Source organism: Pleurodeles waltl, chromosome 9 (assembly GCF_031143425.1).
Source record: "Pleurodeles waltl isolate 20211129_DDA chromosome 9, aPleWal1.hap1.20221129, whole genome shotgun sequence".
Taxonomy (NCBI): Eukaryota; Metazoa; Chordata; class Amphibia; order Caudata; family Salamandridae; genus Pleurodeles; species Pleurodeles waltl.
The window spans coordinates 830,707,721-830,733,441 of NC_090448.1; positions in this window are offsets into that span (position 1 = coordinate 830,707,721).

The window sequence follows — 25,721 nt, forward strand, 5'->3', positions numbered from 1 at the left end:
TTGATTGACCGATGTGTTGATTCGTAGGTTGTGATAGTGTGGGCGTATTCTTGTTGGCGTGACGGTGTGGGTTTTGCTATTACCAGTTTATCACTTACCTTTGGTGTGGTGAACTTGTGTGGGTGTCTGTATTGTGGCGGATTACGAGATGTGGGTTGTATTACCTGTAGCGGATTTGCGCCGTGGCCACGTATCTGACGGCAGTCAGCACGGCGGTAAGCGGGATTTACCGCCAGGGTTGTAATGAGGGCCTATATTTCTTCTACAATAGATGTTTTTACACTCCTGCTATCTTTTTAAACTTAAACCTACACAGCAAGACACTTGTTGGCATTGCCACAATCACCAGTGTACAGATTTTCAGATTTTCAGATTTTCTTTTCCTGTCCAGTTATATCAACTTTTTGGGCTTCAATATGGATCCGCTTACCGATATCATCCAGATTCAGGTACCTCTTTCCGATGACCTAATGTTTTTGTGCAGTGCAAAGGAACTATGGAGTTTGCATAAAACACTTGGAAAACTAGTTGACCACCTGCGCTCCTTAGCTATATCTGTTATCACCTCCAATTGGAAATTTACAGACAATCACAATCCTTTACGTTTGTGGAATTCAGTCTGTACTCACTCTAGATGAGACAGCTATAAAATTGACTTGTTGCTTTTATCTAATCAGTGTACTCAGCTATGGATGCTACTCACTAACTAACTAACAAGCTCTTCTAATAGACAGTGTACAATCTCCTACCTGATTGTATACTACTAATCCTGATATATATATATATTCTTATAATTTGTTTACACTTAGCATTGAGTAATCTTAAACTTACAATATTGCTATATTTATTGTTTCTTCACCAATAATTTTACAAGGCTACAAGTAACTACTCTCTATCATCTTTATTCTTTCCTTCCTTCCATCTTTCTTTCTCTTTCTTTTTCTTCTCTTTCTTCTTCCAAAAAAAGCGTAGTGTTTGATTTTACATTGCCTCCTCAATTTGCACTTTTCTATTTTCTTTACTGAATTGTTTCTGTTATATTTCTTACAATGCTCTAATTCACATTCTTCATTTTGTATTGTAATGTTATATATATATATTTCAAACTGCTTTGCTTAGTAAAATCTTTAAAAAAATCAGTACATCAGGCCTGTTCTCAGAACACAAAGCGTTTTGTTATAAAAACTTTACACAGGTCAAAGGAGCTTGGAGGGGATTCCAGCCACAGCTATCGCATACTGTCTGCAATCTTGTTGACAGCTACTCTGGCCCTGGATTTGTCTTCCTGCTAATCAGGAGGATTTCCAGCAGAACAATGGACCGACTGTTGCTGCACTCCAGTTATGGGATTGGGCCTCCTCATTTAGACCTGGGCAGGCAGAAAGGCTATAGACCAACATGCTTTCATGTTTAGAGATCAGGGCTTAGGCAGGAATCACTAGATTGATGTTTATTCCAGGATGTTGGGACTGTTTAAATTTTTCACACTAATAGTTACAATCATCACTGTGCTATGGTTCAAGCTCCTCATAATTACTGTGTATGTTTTATACACTAGGATGCATTCACTTCAATAAAATGTCTTGAACCTTTTCCTGTAACTCTATTTTGCCTTCTTGTGTATGAGACCTTCTAGGAATGAGAGAAAGGAGTGTGATCTGTCGACCACAGTTTACCTGAGGAGTTTGAGTGTTATGTCTCAAAGCTGCCAGAAATCATTCTTACTTCCTAGGTTGGAATGAGGTGCTGCTAGCTAGTCGACGGCATCAGCCTGACAGCATCCATCCATGTGAGAATGACTCAGTCACTCATAAGCAGTGGTGGTGCCGCCCTAAACTCTGCCTTCTACCACCACATATTACATTTTTTGTACATTGTAAACACATTTTTTTGCATAAGAGCCTGACCATGGAAGAATAAACAATGCAACTCCTCCACAGAAGAAGAGGCCATGAGAGACCTATGGGCATGAAACCATGAAAGTAGTTAACCAAAATTAGCTGCATGAAGTGCTACTTAGGAGGTAGTCAATGCTTATGATGAGGAAGGTTCTCCAGGCAGGTGTGTATACATTTATAATTTGTAACCAGCCAACAACTATGAATCACTTGCACAATGATGCAGGAGTGTGTGTATTATTGGCTTGCACCAGTGTGTGTCCCAGCACAGTCTGTGATCTGCAGTCTGTTGTGACAAAACTGTTTCAACAATACCTGTCCTACCACTTCAACATAGAGTGCAACAGTAGGAACCTTGTCCATAGGCCTCTGACAATCCAACATATACCTTCAAAGACTGCTGGTCAATAGCTACATAATGTACGCAACTAAACTTACTCAATGTTACCAACTCAATTATGAAATGATGATGAACTTGTGAAAGTAGAAAACAATTAAATCAATCTAAATGACCTACACCTACCAAGCCTACACTAACTAACCGTAACACTACCTTACAATAGCTTAACTATCTTAAACAACTTGTACCTACCTAGCTTACATCAACAAACCTTAAAACTAGCCAAAACTTTTAAAACTTATCTTAAAGTATCTTAAGCACTATACACATATGACAAGTTAAACATCAACCCTGCCACCCCTTAATACGTGTAAACTGGTACAATACAAACAGCAACTACACCTAAACATATACTAACAATACATGTAAAGCTAAACAAATAGATATTTTTTGGTATTTTTTTCAAAAACACTAAACATCAACCCCCCACCCAGACTTAAAATCAACTACCTAATTAGGGGCACAATGTACAAAGCATGTATCCGGTCGCAAAGGACCCATTGAGCCTTTTGCGACAGGAAAATGCTTTTAACAATGTACCAAAAGCAAAATGTGACTCAGTAACTTGTTCACAAATCGCATTTTGTTTTTGCGATTCGGTTTTAGGAACAGGCGTGTTTCGGGTGTCCCTTCCTAATATTAAATCGCACTGGTATGTGTAAATGTTTTGCAACCGAAATGCAGTCGCAAAACATCCATATTTTACCAACTTCTTGAAGAAGTTTATGATCCATTTGCAAATGGACAGGTGTCCCCAAAGGCCCCCTTCCGTTTTGTAAATGTGGGTACAAACATTTTGTTAAGAGCAGGCAGTGGTCCCACTATTTGTTTTGTGTTGTCCTGCAAGGTCCACATTCCTGCGCATTTACATTTGTCCAAGACATATTAATCTGTGCATGTGTGATGTACAATGCAGCACAGATAGAACATTTACTACAAATGGAGATTGAACATATATTTGCTGCCTATCCATCAACTGTGGAGATCTGGCATTTTGCGATCTTTCCCTGATCATTCAGGTATGTTAAATCAAAGAATGCTCATATCCATGTGTATTCATTGTATGTAACTACCCACAACCCATTGATCGGCCCCTTCTACCAGGGTATGGCAATGCACCTATTGGGTCTGCATTGCCTTACGCTGGCTTAATGTAGCCAAACTGAGGCACACAAAAAGTGCCCTTAGATAGCTTCAAATTTTTCAATTTATTAATTGTAATGCACATGCTGCACATTGCATGATGCAATGTTATTGCACGTTGCATGATGCAATGTGAAACTACATTTCAAAATATGTCCCTTAAATGTTTACATTTTACATGACTCCTATAGCTACACTACTACATGCAGATGGTACATACATACATTCCTCCTGGGTCTCCGATCTCCAGTCCAAGCAGTTTCACAAGATCAGTCTCCCATGCCACTACATCAGGCAAACAATGTATGATTTGGCTGACAGTCCGATCCACTTCAGAGTACTTGGTTTGGTGGTAGAGCACATGCTTCCACCTGTCCTTGGGTGGGTACCTAAGGCTTACCCCTTCCCCAAGAGGCCAGCATCCCAGGCCGGTAATGAACAATGAACCATAGGAGGCACCCCAAATCCCTCTTTTAAAACATTTTACCCCTGCCCTTCCAGACATGTCCCTATCCCTCCCTGACATGCACAACCTTAAAGAAAAACCCCTTAAAACTATACCTTCCCCCTAATTTAACACCCCTAAAAAGACATACACCCAACAATACAAAGACAAATTTTTATGCAATGCAAGATAAAAAGATACAAAAGGTATAAAAATCACACACAGCAGGGACAGATGCAACACTGACAAGGCCAAAAATCACTCCAAACCACCAGACACTCTACAAAACACCCCCAACACCCAGCACAAACTAATAGGGTGTAGCAGAAAGTGAAACTAACTTTCATACTTCCTAGTATGCCGCCTGCCAAACCCATTGGGTCATTTCCTGGATGTGTCCTGCACGTTTCCAACAATTGCGTCAATTTTTCTGATGAATTGCTAAGCAAATGGACTTTGTGTGATGGCTACACTGATCAGTAACAATTATGCAGTAAAGTTAGTTCCACGCAATGGCAGAGATGCATGCCCATTTAACACGGGCAATGGGGGTGTTCAGAGCTGTGCAACAGGGGTGATGTGCGGGTTCAGAGCCGGGTAACAGGGAAAATGTACTGGATCTACGGTAGAAACATGGCTTCTACTGGATCAAACACCTTAGAACCACTTCCATAGGTCCTGGACTGGAGTGGGCCCAGTTGACAGGTCAGACTGACAGATGGTAGTGTCCAGGGCATAAAGCAGGGTGGTTTGTAGTCTCTCATGTCCCTGACACTTAGGGGCATAATAATAAGAAAATTAGCTTTGCCACCATGCAAGGTGGTTGCAATAGCGATACAAGTACTAAGAGATTTATGAAGGCACACAATGCCAGTTTGTGTGGACCTGAGTGGCAGCATAAATCAGGAGTAAAGCAACACAGCACGAATCACAGCACTGCCTCACTGTGCCCTGGAAGGCCTTCCATGGGTGTGGCAAGGGTGTTCCCATACACCTCCAATGGTTTAAGTATCATTCCCAGATTGCCAATAAATAGTAGACCTGGGAATATCCAAGAAAGATACACCTTTCCAGGAGAGGATTAACAAGGAGTAATAAATGTAAATATCCTTGCTGCTTTCTCTTTCAATGTGTGCTGCATTCAGCTTTATAAGTAGTTCACAAAATATGCCTATCAGGATTTTATATTTGTGTGACGTTGCCCCCTAGTGCACAAAAAGCATTCCTGCATGCAAAACAAACACCCATATACCTTGGTGCAGAGGTGTCTGAGTTGGGTCTAGGCAGCCATAATGGCAACAGCACAAGGCGAAAAACAGGAATTCACAATAATATTTTAAATACAGCACAATCTTGCCATTTCCTTGTCACACAGCTGGTGACTTGCAGCACTGCATGACAATATTTATTAAATCTACACCACTGTTTAGTTTGACACTACCTTTGAACTCTTTTAGAGTGTGCCACATAGAACACAAAGTACCAGCAGACACCCATTACCCATGTACACACTGTTTTACATTAGTAATACGTGTTGTATGTCTTGCACAGGCACATGCATTCTGCACATTTTTTATCATGCTCACATTCCCTGAACAACCTGCTGTTGTCCAGAGGTGAGTGAAACACACAGCAACAGACTTTTGAAGAGTTGTGTGATCCAGTAGGCCTCAATGCATTGAACCAGAATTGAATGCTAATTTACTCTACTACTGTTCACTACACAACAAATGCCAACTCCACTTTAGCTCTGTCTTAATTCTGGCAAAGGCATTAGCACACATCTATTATGATGGCAGTTTTTTGTGGCCATCCTGGCTTCAAGTAGACTGCAATCCTTAAGACAGGCTGGTGTCACGGCACACATGCATGTTCCCTGTTCCCATTTGGGTATATAGCAGGGGTCGGCTAAGAATTCCACTCTGCTGGTGGAGTTCACAAAGTTTTTCCCACTCCCAGCTCACAGCATGACGTGGAGTCATGAAAAAGTCTGGCAAGTGACGTGGGGCAGAGCTTTTACTCTCGCGCAGCTCTCCAAAGTTAAGTGGGTGAGTGTGAGTGAGAAAAATTGCTATGTTGGCGAGCACGAGTGAGATTTCTGAACGTGGCCAGTTGTGGCAGGTCAGTACCGCTCATGTTGAAAAAGCTGCAGCTCGTGTTGGAAAAGCTTCTACTTAAGTAGAAAATCTACTTGAGCCGCAGAAAGAATTTAGTGCACTCTGTGTCATTCCGTTCACACTGATTTTACAGCACAGGAGAAACTCCTTGCCTTGAAAATCAGTGTGAACAGCACAACTTACCCAAACTCCACCTCTCGCAGAACTCCACATAGCGCAACATAGTTTTTTTAGCACTTTGCGGAGTTCTGCATATCAGAAATCTACGAACCCTGTCCAGGCCTACTACAGAGCCACACAACTTTGCAGTTCTACCCACAGGGTAGGGGTATCGTACCCTTAACATGCAGGGGTAATTTCATACCCTACATCTCCATTGCACCATATTCAGTGAGAGTTTATAAGTAAACACATATATTTGGGAATTGACTTTTGACATGGACCCTTCACATATTTATCAACTCTGCTTTCCTGAGGTAATATGATGTTTGGCAAACATGTCCCTTGTCTTTTTTCTCTGGTTAATGCCAAACATTGCTACTTCATCTGGTTATTATGTGCTGTTAATTGCCTTTGAGCCTGCTTGCATAGCTGGTAAATCATGGTAAATGTGTATTTTGTCAATTGTGGCCATATGTGGTATTTACATCAATCTTCCCCGGAAAGGTTTCATGTGCAGTGTTTATTGGATCTCAAACCATGAATGTGTGCCTTCTTTACATTTGATATTTTAACATCTACAACTGGGACTAGGCCTTTGTCCGTGACAACTGTCACTCATGATATGTGATGGTATCTACAACAACCTTTACTCCTGCAAAGTGCTGATGTTCTGCATGCTAGTCTATTGGTGAGACAAACTACAACGAGGGGTTTGCCTAATGTACTGACATTTTGGAAAATTTGTGTTCCTGTAGACGGGTCTCATCGCCCTCGTCTACGACTTCATCGGAATGGCGCCTTCCGCGTACCTCCTCCCATTCCCTCACGCGTCTCCATGGAGACGCGTGGAGGCCGGACGACCGACCGGCACCGGATTTCCGGTCTGCCAAGGTCAAAGGGGAGGGGGCTGTAAACCAAGGGGGGAAAGGGAGGAAGGAGAGAGCCGCAAACCAGGAGAGAGACAAGAGAGGAGAGAGAGACACGAGAGAAGAAAGAGACACGAACCTGGAGCAAGACGGGAGGAGGGACGGAGCCGTGAACCAGGAGAGAGACGAAAGAGGAGAGAGAGACGCGAGAGAGCAGAGAAACGCAAGGAAAGGAGACAAGCCCCGCCACGACCCAGGAGGGTCGTGGCTTAACAAGGTACGGACCCTGTTGAAGGGACACCTGCATACAGGGAGCAACACTAAGGAGGGGGAAAGGGAGGGACTGGGTACAAAAGAGGCACCGGGGGTGGAGCACGGATGCGGGACAGATGCGAATTTTAATTTGGAATTTTAGAATTTGGACAACTATTTGTTTGGTATAGCTTTGATAGGTTTGTATAGGTTTGTATACGCGAATAGCAATTTGTGTAGGCAGGTAATGAAGAGACTTTTTATCCATCTGCTTTAGTTGATGTATAAGTGGGTCGCTCCCAGTCCTTAGTTCTTTGGTCCTTTGGTTCTTAGTTTTTGGTTCTTGGTTCTTAGTATTGGTCCTTAGTTTTATTTGAAGATTGCAATTTTCAAAAACCGAGGGTCTCGTACATTTGCGAGTGTATCGATAGAGATAGCCCCTTGAAGTTTGAAGCTCGGTTAGTGAGCGAAGATGCCTAATCGTAGCAAATTTGGTACTTGGTTTGGTTTTTGGTGGCAACAGGGATTCCCGATTGGAGGATTCATGTCTGATACCTCCGATTGGAACTCCAACTTATGAGTTCTATTTTAAACACGGTGTGGGCCCCATCACGTTTAATAAAGTATGGGTCCGCTATTCTTGGAAATAAATGTCTGTGAGGCTGTTTTTGCAGTTTTTTGGAACACTATTGAGAAAAGTTTTCTTTTCTCTTGTAAATATGACTTACAACTAGGATCTGCAAACGGTTCTGTAAGTAAATTGCGACGGCGCTATTTATGAAAAATGGCTAAAGCACGCTGTATTGTGTGTCCTGAGTGTTTTCTGTTTATATCTGAAATGAGCTCAATGTGTGTTTGTGGGTCTTCTTGATGTTTTCAGTTTGTTAAGTAAAATGTTGGTTAATTAATATTAAGTAGAAACTTAGAAAAAATCCAGAAATGAACCATGTCATGTGCTAACATAGCAATATGTTGCTCTTTAATTTATAGAATGAGCAATTGTGCACATATACAAAACTGCCGTTAAATGCTTAATAAATGAGAAAACACATTCAATAGATATAAATAGGCATTTTTCTTAGATGCATTGTATTAGATGTTCACAGGCAAACTTTTCAGCTGCAGTATATTTGATAGGAATGTTCAATTCAGCCAGCACTTTCCCAGTTAAACACGGGTGGAATTTTGCATAACCTTCCTTTTAAATGAAAGTGGCGCAAAAATGTGACGCATTTCAAGTTAGGCTTATGCGCTTAGGCTTGTGAGTTAATGTATCCCAAATAATAGGCAAGGGATGCAGCTTGCTTTTATATGTGGAATTATCACCAAAAAAAAGAATAATTTTTTTTTTTTTTTTTTAAAGAAAATTATTAATTATGGAAAAATTATTTAAAAAATAAGTGCCTTTCAAAATCGTTTTTTAATATTTATAAAGCTTAATACCTATACTATGACCTCCTAGCATAAAAATTTAATTTAAGTTATGTTGCACCGCTAAAATGACATTTGTATGTGCAATTTTCCCTTGGCGCAGGAGCAAACAAGCTCATTTCTATAAAGTATAAGTTAATATTTTCAATGGCTGACTCATGGATTGTGTAATAGACATTCTGGTAATGCATATTATGCAAGAAAATTGTAGGATATTGATTTTGAATGCCTAAAATATCAAAGTCGATTTTGGGCAAAAGCACTGTTTAAACTGCATTTTCTTTCATTCAGAGTACTTTTTAAAGTGTCTCAGGCTTCAGTAAATGCATACATTTAGGTTTGATATATATTTGCAGGTTGTGCCTTCTTATGATTCAATGAGTCAATGTGCCAGTACAAAGGCTTGTTTTAATATCGAGGTTGAAGGTTCTAACTTCAGCTGGGCCTACTGAGACGTTCATTCATTCGAGGTTGATGAAATATGTACCATTGCATGGGATTGCAACAAGCATTTATTCTAACAACTGGTATGTGTGTTATTAAGGTTTGTGAATTATTCACAGTAAATGTAGTTTAATAATCTGGAAATAGAGATAATATTTTTTAGCGCCTAAAAAGGAAAACATTTTTTTTTTAAATAGAGTGAATTATTGCAGGTTAGAAGGAAAATAGGAAGGCCTACTGTCTTTGACAGACTCAGAGTGGCAGAAGCTAGTAGACCTACAGAGGCTGGCTCAAGTCACGCTGCTGAGATGCTATCTTTAGTTTCCCCATAAACAATGGAGGAGGCTGTCATGTTGACACTTGTGACCTTTTAAATTAGGGCCTTGTCTCTGTGAAATGCAGAATGACCCTACGGGCCTACAGTGGAAATTGTAGGTGCCAAATTAATATGGAGTGTCAATGTAACAATTTTTACTTTTAGAAAGGTAAAACTAAGGTGGCTTGATGTTGCGAAGTAACTGACAAGAGGGTAACAGTTAAGCAATGCAAATGTATTTTCGTGTATTTGGTCTTATCATGAATTGTTCTTGCTGGTCCTGTATGTTAGAAGAGAAACAGTAAAGTTATATTTGACAGCAGATTTCCATTGCCTGGTGATCTACTGTCAAAAGGAGGGTAAGGATTTTAAACCTGACAGATTAAACAGGCCCAAATATTGGGTTTTGGGCTGCAGGTTTACAGTGCATAAAGTACATGACATGGTGTTGTGTGTCACCGCTTATTCACACATGCTATTGTTTTGTCTATGCTTTTTGTGCTTGATACACAGCAAGTATATCTGATGGCTTGACGTTTTGTGCGTTTTTATTATTTTTTATTTGTTTTTTGCATGTTTGTTGCTGCTTTTGATACTATTACAAGCTCCCCTGTGTTGTGAGGGGATGGTCATGACGATGCCCATCGCTACGCAACAGTTGATTGAACTTGTTCTGGTTACTAAATTCCACAGATAATGATATTTCATGCTGTGAACATAAGAGACAACACTTCACCAGTGCATGTCTATTTGGCTATAATGGTATTGAAGGAAAATAAAAAGAGATATACAGGATCAAAGTGTGTCACATGCAGTTAGTCACGTCACTGCCCCTTCCCTTAAAGGAACAGGCAGCCCTACATTTATGTAGCCTTGATTGGACCTAAGGATGAAATTATAGATCTGTGACTCAAGGTGGCCTAAGTTCTACATTACATTAGTTAATGATGTTCTGTTTCCTAAGTAGCATATGGCTTTTGTTCCTTAAAAGAAAACCAGGTTTTCATTTTTTCCTGAAGAAGGAACTGAAACATTAGCTAGGAGTACCGTATATGGTGTAGTCGCCAACGGTAGAGTTAAAATTTGTGTAACTTTGGCCTTTGTGTATCACCCGTACTCTCGGTGTTGTGTCACATGCCTGACTATCACCCAAATAATTATTTTTTCTTCCTATAGATTTTTTTCTTTTGTTACTTCCCCTGACCAATGTCGCATCATGCTTAGTTATTGAGATTTTAGCTATGTCCTAGTCCCATTTCTCTTTTTCGAATTCCTTTCACCAGTCAGCCCTTTTATTATTATTGATGTATTGTTCAGGTTCACATTTCCAGACTGCAGTGATGTGCCAGGGACCCCCATGTTATGTATAATTCCCTTTGGTATGACCAGACTGGTTTTCAAGAATTTGCCTTAGGCCTGCTTCAATGTTTTCCAGCCTGACTGTCAGGGTAGCGATAGACTGGTTAACTGACTCAATATTATAGTAAGACAAGTTTTCCATCTCAATAGGAGATATCTTATGTTTACCTTTTTGAACATGACAAATTTTCAATGTCTATTTTAATTTGGTTTTCGGTTCCCTTCTGTTCCTGTTACTTTAATTTTTGGTGGGATCAGATGTGTCCTAATCATGCAAATGTCAGGACCCTCTAGTTCTTGTCTTTTTGTTTGCACATTTGACTATTAGCCTGTGTATTGCATAGTGCACCTGATGCACAGTTTTTAAAGGAAGGTTTCTACATGTCCCTGATAATCGGTATCATGTGATTTCTCTATTGAGATGTTCTAAGATAAGGAGGAACACCTAGACTTAATCATTGAGGAAAATATGTGTTTACCCCATTAGACAATGCCACTGTGTGAGGAAATCCATTCAGATAGAATTCTCATGTAGCTATAGATGGCAGAGAATAATGGAGAGAACCCAATTAAAGATGCTAGAGACCCTGTTTTGCCCTTCTGCCTTTGTCTTTGTATTTTATGCCCATGGTGTATGGCTACTCCTTTGAAGATTGCAGATCACCTGCTTGCAGTCCCCTTGTTAAAAACCATGAACTGTTTTTGTACTAAATTGAAGGGAACTAACAACTGTGGCACATTTCCTACGTCACTAGATTCTGCGGGTATCAAGTCATAATAACCTGCAGGACATTGATTTAAGCCTAATTCCCATCAGTGACAGCTACAGATGAAAGACGGACGTCTTGGCCCTACAGTCTCAGCACCCAGAAAGTAGCAAAGCTGGACAGCGATCGCCAGCGCATGGTATCGTACTTGCTCCATCAGACGGCGTTGGACATCACAAAACCAAAGTTTCAGTGTAAAAGAGCTAAAGAGAAGGATTCCTGTTGTTGATGGCAGAGCTGTTTTGAGGTTTCATTTCTCTACCTGTCATGTGCTGGTAACCTCTGACAGTGTGCAATCCCTTGAGCCCCTTGGCCTGAGTTTTGGCCACACACCCCCTTTTCTTTGCTCCAACGGAAGAAGGGCAGTGCACTGGAGATTTCAAGTTTGGAAAAAGGCACTATATTGTGGTGCCCATGAAAGAGCAGCTTGAGCGTCCTCTGACACTAAATAATGAGTGTTGGAGTCTGAAAGTGCTGCTGAGCTTGAGCTATTTCCCAATTAAGGGTGCTTGGGTCTGCACGAGATGATTTGTGCCCTTGATCAATGAAGAGCACATTGTTTGTAGTGTCTGCCACAGAGGGGAGACACTGGTGCATTGCTTTAAGACATTGAGACTTTCGAGTGAGCTGTGGGTGTTTGCCAGGAGGGCACTCCAACTAAGCAGTACTTTTCTCATGAAGAGGCCTGAATTGAGAGGCCCATGCGAAAGAAAACAACAAAAGAAAATTTGATGGACAATAGAAGCCTGCCAGAGAGGCTTTTTGAACGGACTCTGGTCATAGTTGGGGCACAAGAGGTTTCTGTGTGATTGTATAGACTAGGTGTTAGGAGACTGATTGTTTTGCTGGCATTGTTTTAAAGTACTATTCTGTTTAGTAAAAGCAGAATAAAATCCATTTTCTGTGGAAAGAGTACCCCCTTTTCACCTTAGAGTATTGATGAGAGTCACCACTGTTCCACCTGAACATACAAAAATTACTGAAATGCAGAGGAGCCCTAAAAATGTTAATAGATAATTTTAGGATTTGCTTTTTGGTTAGGGTTGTGAAAAATTATTATTTCATTTGTAATACTGGTCACTACTTTTTCCCGTTGTCTATATGTTCTTAATAACGTGTTTTCTAGTGTCTTTTAAACATGACGTTGTCATTTATGGGTGGGATTGTTTTTCTCTACTCAATTGACTTCTGCACCCACTTCCCAACCTATGTCTTTTCCTACTATTGTTTCTTTGCACTCTTTTCACCCTTTTCCTAAACATGAGCAGGTTAGAAGATCAGAATTCGTAAGCAATTCTTTTGTACAGCTTCTGCATCAACACTAGTTAGTAGTGAACATCACTAATTGTTGGGTGTGTGATCTTATGCCACCTACTGCAGATAGAGGTATTCCTTATTTTGTCCTGCCATATGTGGCCTTTTGTGCTACTTCATGTTCGAGGAGACCTGTCCAGAGAGAGTTACCAAGTACTAGAATTTTGCTCCAGCAACATCTCCATGGCCTTATGAATATAGACCCGGACTCAGATTAGTATGAGTATAGTTGTTGCCTATGTAAGGGCAAAAGGAGGGTCTGTGGTACTTTAAATTTCGGAACCACACTGGAGGCATGGCCCTATCATGCCGATTTTAGTATCAGAGAGCCGCAAATTGCAAATACGATATGTACGAGTGTTTTTATCGCGTTTCATCAATGGAATGACCTTGTATATGATATTGCATATTGATCCCATTTTAGAACGACAGCCATTTTGTGATTGCCCTCTCATAGGCCAATGTCTAATGCTGAAAACGAGTCTGAAGGACACGTACACCTTTGCTGACTCCTCTGTGACCTGGGCAAGCTGACTCCACTGCCTGAAGCCAAACCTGTTCGGACAGTTTCTTTCCCAGTGGCCGAATGAGATTAGTATTAAGGCACAACACATCATAAACCTTTCATCACACACAAACCATGCCTAATCTTACACACACCTGTCTCTGTTTCTTTCTTTATGACTTGCTTTACAAGGAGGAGGTGCCCGTTTATATTGGGGGTCCGTCGATATCTGATGAAAGTACTAAGCCTTTCCGGGTAATTGATTGAGGGCCAGACAAACTGAAATATGGGCTTGTCATCATAAACCTGCTATTTCTTTGTAGTGAAAATATGTGAATGGTCAACTGTAATCCTGTTAAAACCCCAAAGGCTACTCACATGTTGCCTCTCTAGCTTTTCTCATTTGTTTAGGAATGTGACTGGTACAGCCCCCTTGCATGCCTAGGGCATAATAAATGATATAAAAGGTCTGAGCTAAGACCATTTCTGGAGACTGCCTCTTTCAGTTGCTATAGGTCAGCTTCTGGGAGACGTAGTCTCACTCATTTGAGTTTAATAAAGATGTCTTTTCATATTTCAGCTTCTTTGCCAAGTTCTTTGTTATATTACCCTGAGAATGAAAATCTCTAGTACTTCACACCAGGAGCCGTGTGACACCACTCAACCATAAAAATCCCCTGTCACAGCCTCACAAGGGTTTAACCCTATACCTGCACACCCTAACCCACTGGCCTCTGTAATTTTCCCATGCATCCTTTCTCGCACTAACTAATCTAACCCCAGAACCCCAGACATAACGCCACTTACCCGTTGTCCTGTTCCTGTCTTCTTCTTTTCCCGGGGAACCTGCGAGAGAGTGACAAAGAGGAAAGACGTGACCAGGAGTCCACCACAACCTAGATGAGAAGGGACAAGACAAACATTAAAGCAAGAAGACCCTACGGAAGACAACTCCAACAACAAGGACAATTTTCTTTTCCTTTCTTTCTTTTTCCCCAATCCTGATATATAACCAAATAAACACCCTTTTCGGGTTCACCCATAAAACGGGTCAGAGTCCTTTGTACCGCCAAGCCTTCCACAGTGGTATCAGAAGTGGGATCAGGTCCCAGGCGGTAAAGAAAGTTCGACACCATGGGAGAGAAACCCACCATAGAGGAAATGATAAAACAACTGGCCGAGGGGCAACGTCACCTACAATTGGTATAGGAGGCACACCAAAAGGAGGCTAAGGAGGACAGAGAGGCCCTTCAGACAGCTCTGAAAAGCCAAGCCACGATAATGGCTAATAACCAGTTGGTGCATGAGACCGCACTTCAGAAATTGACCGACACCATTGCCGCCAGCAAGGTACACCCAAACGTTCCCAGCTCGGTACTGCAAAAATATCAGAAGGGAGAAGACCCTGACTCCTTCTTTACAAACTTTGAACGGGTGGCCTCTTCTGCTCAGTGGCCGGAAGACCAGTGGGGTCAATATATCGCCCCCCTTTTGACAGGTATCCTCCAAACCGCATACCAGGCTGCGAATCCAGGCGGCACTACCCCATATACGGACATTAAGAAGAGTATTCTAGAGAGAGTGGGGCACGATACCGAATATTATCGTATGAAGTTCCGGAAAGTAAAATGGGGACAGAATGAAGACCCCCGTACCTTCTACTTCCGAGTCAAGGACTTAGGCCTGAAATGGTTGGGTCCTATGCAGACAGTGAAAATCTTTGTGGGGCCCTGTTAGGGGGCCCCACGGCACCCGTTCCCTCCATCCTGGTTCTGGCGGTGGAGACCGCCAGAAACAGGCTGGCGGGAAGGGGGTCGGAATCCCCATGGCGGTGCTGCAAGCAGCGCCGCCATGGCGGATTCCCTGGGCCAGGGGAAAACCGGCGGGAAACCGCTGGTTCCCCTTTTCTGACCGCGGCTTTACCGCCGCGGTCAGAATAGCCCAGGAAGCACCGCCAGCCTGTTGGCGGTGCTTCCGCCGCCCTCTGCCATGGCGGTCATGGACCGCCAGGGTCGGAATGACCCCCTAAGTCTCTTACTCCCCTGAACATAACCAAACCATCCCTAGGACCCCTCAAGTTTACACCCCACGAACCCTCGAAGAACCTGGGACCTCCCGAAGTGGGGAGCCTAGCCCCATGCAACAACCCCAATGTTTCAACTGTGGCGAATGGGGCCACATCGCAAGAGGATGTCCTAAAAAGCATGAGGGGGTGGAACCTATGGAAAAAGGGGTCACCCGGGGTAGGGTGTTATGTATTGGGAAAGGACATAGTACTTTTAAAGAGGTCATAAAGATAAACAGAACCCCAGTAGAGGCCTTGATTGACTCAGGTTGTAGCCAATCGGTGATACGCCGAGGTGTGGTACAAACAGTAAACCCGACTCCGAGGCAGTGGGTTACCATATGCTGTATCCACGATCCGATCCGATTGGTGGTTGGATGCCCCGTTTGCCCATAATCATATTGAGGGTCCTCCAGATCGGAGGAAACTAACCCGAAGGAAAAAAGAGAAGAAAAACAAAAGTATGCCGTAGACAGGACGAAGAGTTCACCAGAAAAAAGAGTAGCCAGCATTGATAGTGTCCCCGTCTTGTTTAGACTGAGCCAGCGTGAGGACCCCACCCTCGTACACGCGTGGAAGAACGCCAAAATCAACTGTACCGGAGAGGTAGGACCATACTTCTTAGTCCACAAAAACCTGTTATATTGAGTCACGACCACGACAACAGGAGAGAACAAACAACTAGTGGTACCGGAGGCCTACCGGACTCAGGTGTTGTTCTTAGCCCATAACCAGCCTGGGGGGGGGCATTATGGGCGAGAAAAAAACGAAGAATACTTATTGAGGCATTTCTATTGGCCAGGGGTCTATGTGCACATCCGAAAATATTGTACCCAATGTCCCAGATGTCAGTTGGTTGAACCGGGAAATGTAAGGAGAGCCCCTTTGCAACCTCTACCGATTATAGACACTCCTTTTAGACGCGTGGGTATGGATCTAGTGGGGCCTCTTTTACAGTCTTCTAAGGGACATACACACATACTCGTCCTGGTAGACTATGCTACCAGATACCCTGAGGCGCTTCCTCTGACCAGCACCACCACTAAATCGGTCACGCAAGCCATGATAACGTTCTTTTCCCGCGTAGGGTTCCCTCAAGAAATCCTCACCGACCAAGGAACTCCCTTTGTCTCAAGCCTTATGAAACAGTTATGTAAAACGCTAGGAATTTCCCAGATAAAAACCACAGTATACCACCCACAAACAGATGGTCTAGTAGAAAGATATAACCGCACCATTAAAACACTACTACGGAAAATAGTAGATGACTCTGGGAAGGACTGGGACCAAAAACTACCCCTGGTTCTGTATGCCATCCGGACGCATGAACAGTCCTCCACTGGACATAGTCCATTTGAACTGGTATTTGGGAGGCAACCCCATAATCTACTTGACATGGCAGAAGAGATGTGGGAAGAGGAGAATCCTGAAGAAAAACCCCTTCTAGAATACATTCACAAGTTAAAAACACAACTACAAACAGTTTTGGAAGACATCCGAAACCATTTAGAAAAAGCACAAGAAACACAAAAAACGTATTATGAGCAGGGCACCAAACTACGGGTTTTGCAACCCAACGACCAAGTCCTAATAATGAGACCCACCCCTGAACACAAACTGCTGGCTAAATGGCAAGGTCCTTACCGGGTAATAAAAGCAGTTACTCCCATCACCTATCTGATAGAGATTAATGACCATCCAAAACGAACACAAATCTATCATATGAATCTTCTAAAAAAATGGGAAAAGCCTGAGTTCAACCCTAACCTCCCAGCTATTGGCTGTTTTATAATGCCAGAGACGGGATTAGGACTTAACCTATATCCCACGCCAAAAAAAAAGAAACAAACCAAAGCCCCCATATCAACGAATCCCTGTCCCCAGAAGAAAAAACCCAACTATATACGCTGTTACAACAGCACTCTGAGTTTTTCTCAGAGACCCCCGGCCGGACGTCTCCGGTTCAACACCATATTAGAACACCGGAAGGCCAGACTATACGCCTACGGCCATACCAGATCCCTGAGGCAAGGAAATATATAATCGAGAAAGAAATAACGAAAATGTTATCCTTAAAAGTTATTGAACCCTCCACCAGCCCCTGGTGTTCCCCAGTCGTTCTAGTTCCAAAACCGGACGGGTCCATCCGGTTTTGTATCGACTTCAGGAAGCTAGACAATATATCCTTATTCGACACGTATCCTATTCCCCGGGTGGACGAGGTATTGGAAAAACTAGGGGAAGCCCGTTACATGTCTACCATTGACCTGACGAAAGGCTATTGGCAGATTCCCTTGGCCCCGGACGACAATGAGAAGACAGCCTTTGCAACCCGATCTGGTCTATATCATTTCACTGTTCTTCCCTTTGGCCTTCACGGGGCTCCTGCTACATTCCAGCGCCTAATGGACCGGCTCTTACGACCATTCCAAGCATTCGTGGCCGCATATCTCGATGATATTGCCATCTTTAGTAAGTCCTGGCCGGAACACTTACAACATCTAGAAAGAGTGTTTCATTCATTAGCGAGGGCTGGCCTAAAAGCAAATCCAAAAAAATGTGTTCTCGGACACACTCAAATTGCTTACCTCGGATACATAATCGGAAAAGGAGTCCTACGTCCCCAAAAAGATAAGGTTGATGCTATTACACAGATACCCATTCCCAAAACCAAGAAAGAACTCCGTTCCTTTTTAGAGTTGGTAGGATACTACCGTAGATTTATTCCCCAATATTCCACCATCGCAGCCCCTCTTACTGACCTTTTAAAGAATCATTTTCCTAACAAACTTCCCCCTTTCTCAGCCTCTCAGATTCAGGGATTCCACTTATTCAGAGATTCCCTTACAACGGAACCAGTTTTGCGGTGTCCTGATTTTTTCGAAACCCTTCCACCTCTACACGGACGCCTCCAACATCGGCCTTGGGGCCGTTTTAGCCCAGCCCGACGAGATGGGTCATGATCACCCTATCGTGTACATTAGTCGCAAACTCCTCCCGAGGGAAGTACACTATCCTACCATCGAGAAGGAATGCCTGGCCCTTAAATGGGCTGTTGAATGTTTACAATATTACCTTTTGGGTAGGCCTTTTGTCCTCTATACTGATCATGCCCCTTTAACCTGGCTGGCCTCCCATAAGGACACTAATTCGAGGGTTTTGCGCTGGTTCCTTGAACTCCAGCCTTTTACCTTTCAGGTCCGCCACATTTCCGGAACCCGACAATGCCCTGCTGATTTCCTCTCCCGCTGTCCGGACTCTACGGGCCTCTACCAGTCCCGTTCCTGGGATGGGGAGTGTAGACGGGTCTCATCGCCCTCGTCTACGACTTCGTGGGAATGGCGCCTTTCGCGTACCTCCTCCCATTCCCTCACGCGTCTCCATGGAGACGCGTGGAGGCCGGACGACCGACCGGCACCAGATTTCTGGTCCGCCAAGGTCAAAGGGGAGGGGGCCGTAAACCAAGAGAGGAACGCGAGGAAGGAGAGAGCCGCGAACCAGGAGAGAGAAAAGAGAGGAGAGAGAGACATGGGAGAAGAAAGAGACGCGAACCTGGAGCAAGACGGGAGGAGGGACGGGAGAGAGACGAAAGAGGAGAGAGAGACGCGAGAGAGCAGAGAAACGCGAGGAAAGGAGACAAGCCCCGCCATGACCCAGGAGGGTCGTGGCTTAACAAGGTACGGACCCTGTTGAAGGGACACCTGCATACAGGGAGCAACACTAAGGAGGGGGAAAGGGAGGGACTGGGTACAAAAGAGGTACCGGGGGTGGAGCACGAAGGCGGGACAGACGGGGCTGAGCACCAGGAGCCGTGTGACACCACTCAACCCTAAAAATCCCCTGTCACAGCCTCACAAGGGTTTAACCCTATACCTGCACACCCTAACCCACTGGCTTCTGTAATTTTCCCATGCACCCTTTCCCGCACGTACTAATCTAACCCCAGAACCCCAGACATAACGCCACTTACCCGTTGTCCTGTTCCTGTCTTCTTCTTTTCCCGGGGAACCTGCGAGAGAGTGACAAAGAGGAAAGACGTGACCAGGAGTCCACCACAACCTAGATGAGAAGGGACAAGACAAACATTAAAGCAAGAAGACCCTACGGAAGACAACTCCAACAAAAAGGACAATTTTATTTTCCTTTCTTTCTTTTTCCCCAATCCTGCTATATAACCAAATAAACACCCTTTTCGGGTTCACCCATAAAACGGGTCAGAGTCCTTTGTACCGCCAAGCCTTCCACAGTTCCATTAATCAAAGAGTACCATATGGAAGATACGTCGCTGCCACAGAACACAACAAGACTGCTAGCTGTGTTGCACTGCACTGCTTAATTGCGTGAGGACAGGAATGGGCCATTAATATGTAGTGATGTGGCAATCCTGCAGGTCCCTTCATGCAGTAAACTGCATCAAATTGGCTTGCTGTGTTGATTTAATTACTTTTTTGAGTTATGTCCCCATGTTGATCAACAACTCAGACAACATGATTGTTACATGTTGATGCCTAAATCTAGTTGAGAAGATGTGAGTGCCTTGATTTTTACATTGACTTTCAAACAGTGACAACACAATGAATGAGTTCAAAAATGTATTCATATGCTGACAAATTGACATATTTCTGGCTCTTTTACCATCAGGTGATACAGCTAAAGAAATTAGCCACAATCTGGTCACATCTCCATCAACCATCCAATGTGTACTGGATGTCTCCTTTATTGTCTTCATCCTAGTCTATTTCCTCCATATGTAGCGATTCGTAGCACATGGGACACTGATTTTTTTATAGATGTTGTGTGATATAGCACAGACAAGGAATATTGTGCAGACCATTTGGGTGGAGTACAACAGTCTATCACCAACATATCTTAGCATATGGACCTAGACTTTAACACTCCAAAAGACCTTTCCACAACATTCCGTGTCTCGCTGTGTGCTGTGTAATATAATTTTTCAGCCTCCATCTTGGGATGAGTGAACGAGGTCATGCTCCATGGCTGCAACTCATATCCTTGGTCAGATGAAAGTACAAAAATACAATAGTAAACAATTATGTACATTGTTACAGAGACATAACTGCCCATGTGTGTTATGTGTGCTTGCAAACTCGTACACATTTCTCACAGTTTTGAACAATATGTTTTAAATACGGTTGACCATTGGTTTACACATATATCTTCAAAAGTTATGTGTCATTGCAAATATTGATCATGTCCTGATAATTTGCCCACTTCTAAATGCTGACTTTCATGTTTAGGCAGTTGATTACTCTGATGGGTATTTTTGAATGTTCTTTGCACTTCTATGTTGTTTGCACTCACCATATGTGCAAAGTGTCAAACTTAGGACCAGAGTCTCTGGCATATGTTCAGTATCACAAAGGTTGTGACAGTGCCAACTTGCTTGACATGCACACATACATTTGTTCTTTTGACACCTTTGATGCTGTTGTTTGCCTTCATGCCATTAGCACAGCATTGGATATGTTCAGTTAATTTAGCATGGCTATTTGCTTAGTACATGTAGTCAATTTCCAAAATGTGGCATGGATAGTTATATAATTTGTGGTCAACCAACAGCTAATGCTTTTTATAGGGAAAGGTGCCATGATGAACTTAGATTGACACATATGTATGGCAATGTAGACTGTTCTTATATGGGACAAATTGGTGTACATACTAGTAACTTGCTACTACAGACCTCAGTACAACACTTCACATATATGTATTTGATTTTGTAGGTGAGTCAGTACTTATGTGCCTTGGTTATGATATCATTGATGCTGCAGGAGAGTGTTGAGATTGGGATCCTGACTACACTGTGGTGCCTTACCCTGGTTGCATGCTATTATATGTTAGTTACTGGTGTATGACATGTTTGTCAGCATATTAATTGACTTTGTGAGTTTTACATTGATGCACTCAGATGCAGAAAATGTAGCCAATTTGTGCAACAAAACTGTCCATCTATCACATTCATGAAATATGTAAATCTGGGTTGATGACTATGTAGATGTTTGGACCTTGACATTAAGAATGGTCTTGTCATAGGCTAACTTTGCACTGTTGGTATGACAGATGTACCTGGAATTTACATTTACACATGAATTGGGCCTACACTTCTTCCGTTAGTGCTCTTAATACTTTGGTCAATATACAAGTTTACTGCCATATATGACACATTTACTTGAGAACACAAGATTTGGTTAAAAAACATTATTTTAGCAGAACTTTAACTATTAGCGAGACTAGGTACATCATTGAACATACACTCATCTGACACTTAGCTAATATGTACCCTTTGTACTCGTATTTACTTTTCTTGTGTATTAGATGGTTTGTGTATTGATTTGTTAAACAGTGCAGATTGTGTGGTTATATCTACTCACACAGTGTAAGATGATACAGTACTTCATACAGTTGTTAGTTTGATACTAACATTGCATGATTAGTGAGGGACTGACACAATGGAACATCATTGTCTGCATGCTTGAGTAAGTTATCCACACAATGTGCACATAATACAAGCTCCATCGACAAACACAGGGATGGCTATTATGTTATACATTACAACTTTTTAGTTGGTGTGATGTATATTTCTGCTTTGCTTACCAATGAGTAGGCCATTCCCATATCTCCCATTCTGGAACCGTTCATCTAAAATGCTGTGGAGGAATCTGAAAGCATCATGCACACTCCCTGCCCTGAAGATCCATGATGTCCTGGACATTGATGGAATATGTGCTTCCAGTTTTTGAAGAGGTGGGATGTTGCAGCAAGTGGCACCAATTGCACGTGTGTGCAATCAATTGCACCAAGAACATGTGGGAATCCAACTATGGTGTAGTATTCTTGCCTGGTGTTCAGTTTTTGCTGTTGAGTTTTTGGGAAGAGGCGGTACTGGGGTGTGAGTTTGATTAAGGCATCCAAGACAGAGGGGGAAATGCAGAAAATGCTCCCTGTGAGATCCCTACCAATCTGGCTGTTGTGATCTGGAAGGAACTGGACTCCTGCATATGGAGCACAGTCATAAGTTTCACATGTGAGGGAATGTTATTGGGCCTTGCAGTTAGTGGCTGGAGACTTGGCCCAATCTTATGCTGCAACTCAATGATAACTCCCTCCTGAAACTAGAATTTTATGATCTCATCCTCCCTGAGGTCAATGAGGGATATGCGCTGCCGGAAAACATTCCCCCTCCTCTTTCGCTGCCTATGTGGTGCTGATTGTGGTTGTCTCCTCGCTACTCCTAGTTGCAGAATTATGACTTCCATGGTGTAGTTGAGCTTGCCATAGTGTTTTGTGTTGTTCAGGTTTTTATACTTTTGCTCGAATGTGAATTTACCTTAATTAAACAAAAAACAAGAGCTGTGTGGCAAAACAGGAAAAAAAGATTTAATTAAACATCACAGCCAGGACGAGCAGTTACAGATCTGAGGTATGGTGGCCGTCTCTCGATGTACATTCCTTTGAGATAGGTTTTCATATGTTTCTCTGAACACCATCAAGCAATAAAAAGCATTCCTTTCTTTGTAAAAATGCAAACAGTTGTTATGAAGTCATAAGTACAGTTCCAGATAATGAATGCAGGTGGGTCTCAACCTTGCGTGGACACAATGTGGGCCAGTGAGTACATGTTCTGATGTCCGGTGTAAGGGAATCGTGGTTGCTGCTTGTGCTGTGTTCTGATTGGCTAAGAGTTCCTAACTACATGTGTCATTTAACGTTATTCTGTTTTGGAAATCCATGCACATCTCTCGCCATATCTGTTTTATTGGGGCCACTCGCCGGAAACCATTGTGGTATTGATGTGCCGATCTGAGGGATCTGATCTAAGTTTTCTTCTTTGTGCATTTGTCTGCGGCTAAGTGTTACAATGATTGTGACCTGTCAGTCAGTAACCTCAGGCCTAGGTCTCAGAGCCTGCCTGAGCATGTACCTAAGTGATGAGGTTGATGGAGAATTCACGGCAGGGGAATCTAATAATGGTGAAGCTTTCAAGTTTAGGTTTACTTTTGTCCCATAAAGGTTTTTCTGCACATTGCAATATTATTTTCATCACTTAGTGAAATAACATTCACTGTAATAATACCCAGCCACATGGAAAATATATGCAGACATTTTCTTTGAAAGTTTACATTTTTCATCAATTTTCTATTCACAAAGGAGAATGTATGCAGAATTATGTAACATAAGTTGTCACAAACATTACAGTTTCATGCAAATAAGCAGAACGAATACATCTTAACATCCTAGCAAAGTTGCAAGGTTTTCCAATGAGATTTTGAAAGGTTGTGAGAAATTAGTAGCAACTTCAGACACTCCAAAACTTCACAAAGAGCAACTAAAACAGTGGCAGCTCAGGTTGCTACATTCTGCCTGTGAAAGCAGCATATTAATTCAATCTCAAGGACAAAGGTGAAAAACACAATGTCCACTAAATTGTTAGGTACAGTTTGTGATAGCTCTATGTAAGCAACAAAAAACAAACAAGAGGCCCCTTTTATATGATGCTGTGACAAGATGGATATTAATACGATGTGTTCAAACAATTAGTGGTGAGCTTCTATTTCTAGTCTCAGTTAGCAATTGCTTTGACATTCTATTAAAGTCTAAAGTGTCATTTGGACATTTGAGCCCTCATTGCCAGTGCTTTGAATAAAGCTGGTGTTATACTAAAACAAAGACTTCTTCTTCAAGTAGTAATCTCTATTTCCATCTCCACTACTCCATCTTCTCACAGCGAGTCCCTCGGACCTCCTCAACATACTAAATCAAGCTCCTGTCAACTGATCGAATGTACTAACACTCAAAGGGAAAAAGGGAGTAGGAACATACTGCTATTAATTATATAACATGCTACTAATAAGTATTTTAACATATCTATATAAAAAACATGCTACTATTAATTATATTACAACACATCTGCCCACCTAATAAACAATACATAAGATGTTATGTACCTTATGTTGAAATACCAAAAAGGTGAATGCCAACAGGAACAAGAATTAATCTTCCAATAGATTTTACAAATGATAGATTCTAAATATACTCCCAAGGATTACATATTAAATCCATAGTCCTCATGCCAAACAAGAGCATGGATTTGTCTACCACTTGTTCTTTTTAAATAGACTCCTCCATTTCTTTGACTAGATTTGTCTTCCATTCCATAACGGATTTCACAGGTGTTTCTTCCATTGGGGCTAGAAGATGATTCATGTTTGACCAGCATATCCATACTCCTGAACTGGCCGTTGTCCATGACAACTACATTATGTTTGACATTAGCAATACGCATAGGTCCCAAATATTTCGTACCTGTTCCCACCTTCCCCATAGGTTTTTTAACATACTCCCAATCACCCACTTTCCACAGTTGATGTTTTATGCCATGTTTGAAGTCATAATACCTTTTATATTTACTTTGGTGTAAAGTGATTTTGTCTTTTGTATGGGGAAATATATGCATAAACTTGTCCCCTCCTCCTCACCAAGAGGGAACAAAATTGGTACTGGGTTTCCTGCCTTTTAAGGCTGAGAATGGAGATATTTTTGTTATGGAATTAGGTGTAGTGTGGTAAGCCCAAAGCTTGTCTCAAATTGCATTCTCCACTTCTATGTGATTTATGCAGGGCAGCTGAATACACTCCCTGACCATGCAGTTAATCTTTTCCACTAGACTGTTTGCCCATGGGCAATATAAAGCAGTGGTAAGGTGAGTAATGTTGAAGTGTGTGAGAAATTCTACCATTGCTGATGACGTTAATTGAACACTGTTATCAGTAACTATATTAGCTGGTATACTCTCAGTTGAAAATATGTTGTTTAGAAAATTGATGAGTGACTCTGTTGCAATTTTATTAACCATTCTCACAGTAATCTAATGCGAAAGGTAATCAACTAAGACAAATGCATAGCATTTTACTACTCCTGACATATAAATAGGTCCAATTATATCAGCAGCTAAGTTTTCCCAGGGTTTATCCGGAATGGACACAAAAAAGTGTAACAAACTATATATCTGCATTAAGAAGATTGAGCATTTTGGGTAACTTTGGGGATCTTAATGATTCTCTTGTCCGCAATCAATCAGTACGATGTACTAATAACACAAAAATATAAGAAAGGTTGTTACAGAAACAACCAGATTTACAAGAGTCTACTGAGATTGCAAATTCTATTGAACATACTGCTCTTTGTCTACAAGAAATCAGATCCCCACCCTCTTTTGAAC